The 3,006-nt window shown below is 37.8% G+C and overlaps 1 long non-coding RNA gene across 1 annotated transcript; it reads left to right on the forward strand.

The window, feature by feature from the left end:
• Positions 1 to 274: 274 nt before the first annotated feature.
• On the forward strand, positions 275 to 997 carry LOC112488068 (uncharacterized). The gene is made up of 2 exons (XR_003051779.1): positions 275 to 723; positions 818 to 997. It is a non-coding gene; the product is annotated as an uncharacterized LOC112488068 (long non-coding RNA).
• Positions 998 to 3,006: the final 2,009 nt, after the last annotated feature.

Genomic DNA, 3,006 nt, shown 5'->3' on the forward strand with positions numbered 1-3,006 from the left:
ATAACATGTGGAGAAAACGTCCAATCTGTAAAAGCATATAATTTGCATTGCAAACTCCACCGCAATGAACCCTGACGTTTTTTCAACTGTGTAGCAACAAGTTGTAAGCAGGTGCTTTCGGGATATGCAGCTTTAAAATCGCATTTCTATCGTCACCATAACAGTACATCAACAGTTTATCAGGACGTGACTTTAACGCCATTAAAATGCACCGTCTCACTTTGTGAACGCCAGTGAGTACCATTGAATTTCTAGTTATGCTGATATTGAAGCTGTTGTCATTTCATTTAATTTTTCTTTGTTTTTTTAATTCCTAGGGTCCTCCTGCATTGGTGCTCAGACATTTATATTGAGCTTTGACTGAGAGGTTGTCAACAACCACATCACTTTCTTCACATCTGCCATCTGCCTGATGTTTGGCAGTTACTACTGCTTCAACATACACTGCCTGGTAAAACTACAGTCCACACTTGAGTTCCTCCAACGGGAAAAATTGAATTCTTTATCATTATTAGAATTACAAATAGTTCCTAGCATACCCTGCATGCAGTAATACTGAGTAAACTCAGTAAATAAGTACACAAGAAGAGTAAAAAAGTGTTATTGGTCAGTCCCAGAGTCTTGACACTGATCTCAGACCTTGCCAACCATGAGTGGACCTACCAGTGATGTCGAGGGATGACGTTTGATATGATATACACTGCAGATATTTTGTTGTTAAGGGTGTGTACCTATTAAATCTGTCCACTCATTTTGCTCACTGCAATCATTTTAAAACGAATTTTGTTCTAACTCTTTCTCTCTCTCTCTCATGAAGGAGTTTCTTCTCATCTACAGAGGCACCAAAGTTGAGTGTGAAAAGAAGAAAATAATCGCTGGCTTTTTCAAACTGTTACAGTTTGTGAGTAGAGTGTTTTTACGTTTTTACTGCAGTTTATTGTGCTGGCAAAGTTGGAAAAGTTTGGACTTCAAATAAAGAGTTTGTATTGAAAAGTACTACGGTGAATGTTTTTTGTGATTTTTGGAACATTAACTAATTTAACAATATAAATTTGTGTGCTGTGTATGAAGTTTACAGAAACAAAAGTAGGACTGCACTACATAAACGATTAAAAATGCACATCCTACATTTTCAGTATCACGCATTTACTGTAATGTTTAGGGAGATTTCTGTTTGGACCTTAACATTCGCAAGAATCCATGGTATCTTTTACAGAACAAATTTGTAACTTACAATTTATACCGTTAATTGTACAGAGTAAATAGGAAATCAAGAACACTTTTAACCGTAAAGTCAACATTATCAAGCCGTAAATTAACCACGGCTGCCGGCATTGTACTTTTAAAATAAAAATATTCCCATGTCATTTTAAATGAAAACAAACATGTATTTTTCACATAATAGAACTTTTTACATTTTTTAAAATACTGAAATACAAACATTTATTTTTACAGTAAATGAAGAAACTGTTTTACTGTAATTTTACGGCACTTTTTCGGCAACCACGGCTTTACCGTAAAAACAGCAATTTTTTTTTTCTCATATATGAGAACAAGACAATCCAATTTTCAACAGCATACCTTTTTTACAAACAAGCTGCCAGCTTTTTTTTTTTTCTATATCAAAAATAGATACAGTAAATTGGTTCCGTGAGGTTTAAAACTAGTATTTTGACCCAGAACAGGCCCTGGTGTGTTACTTTTTAATCTGTTAGCTGATTAGTTTTAATACTTTTGTGTCAGAAGGCTAGCACCTTGGGTTCTTCGAGGCCAGGAGAGGACCTGGCTTATACTCGTTTGGTTTTGATTGGCCAGATCAGCGGGCTGAACACTACAACCATGTTTTGTTGCAGAATACTATTTACCTTGTATTGAGGTCTAGTTTAGTCACTGATAAAATCTCCTGTTTGCAAATTTTAGGGAACCTTGTTTGTATATGACTGATGGGAAATAATAGAACATTTCACCAATCAATAAGATCAGCACCACAACAAACAGCTGATCAATCGTCTTGATCACAGCATGGCTGTTGTCTTCTCCATCCACCACCGTGAGTGTGATGGTGATACGCGTAATAGGATTCACTCTTGAACAGAGAAATGGCCGTCGGAGGGGGGAGAAGGAAAAAAAAAATGAGACAATTATACACAGTGGTAATGCAGTGTGTAGCAGGTTCACACACACATATATTTATTCACAGAAGTCGAGTTGAGGAGCTGTGGCCATGCCGAGGTGTTTTATTAAATTTGTCAAGGCAGTTTCCTCCTCTGCTCACCAACCACACACACATACGCAAACAAACTCAAATTGATGGGTTTCTCTTCGTACCCCAGAGCGAGCTCGACCCCGGTAGCAGATTAAATCTGACACTCACGACCAACTCTAACAGAGAGAGAAAATACTGTGTGTGAATGCGTGTGTGTGTGTGTGTGAGAGAAAGAGAGGCTTGTTTTTTGGGGATTTTTTTGTTTTTGTTTTTTTGGTGTGACAGACAGATTAGGGGGGTTTCCTGTGTGAAGCTTTATTTTAATGTTTACTCCAGAGCTTCAGAAGGCAAACGTGCACTCTGACCTCGGAGCTCGGATTACGGAACAAACGCACACACACACAGACAGCCTTACACACATTTAAACCTTCCCTGTATCTATATCGCTGCCACTCTGACCAAAGCTGTTAAAGATAAGACTGACACTTGGGTATAAACTAAGAAGCAGGAACGTGAAATCACTTTCCTGGTATTAAATGGCGCCCTCTGTTGGTGCAAACTAGAAAAACATCAATAGAATAGACTGATTCTGCTCGCAATAGGTGATTGTGTTCCATAGAACTAACTGGATTTTTGCACTTACTATGTTCACACTCTTTAGGATCAGAACTGTGTCAGGTATGTTGGTGTCCGAAATGCTTGTCTAAGTTTTTAAAAACTGTTAAGGCCAAAGTAATTTATAATTGAATAGTCCACACCAGACCAGATCCTTAGGATACCAATCTTCCAACAGGATAAAC

Source organism: Cynoglossus semilaevis, chromosome 14 (genome assembly GCF_000523025.1).
Source record: "Cynoglossus semilaevis isolate Cse_v1.0 chromosome 14, Cse_v1.0, whole genome shotgun sequence".
NCBI classification, from domain to species: domain Eukaryota; kingdom Metazoa; phylum Chordata; class Actinopteri; order Pleuronectiformes; family Cynoglossidae; genus Cynoglossus; species Cynoglossus semilaevis.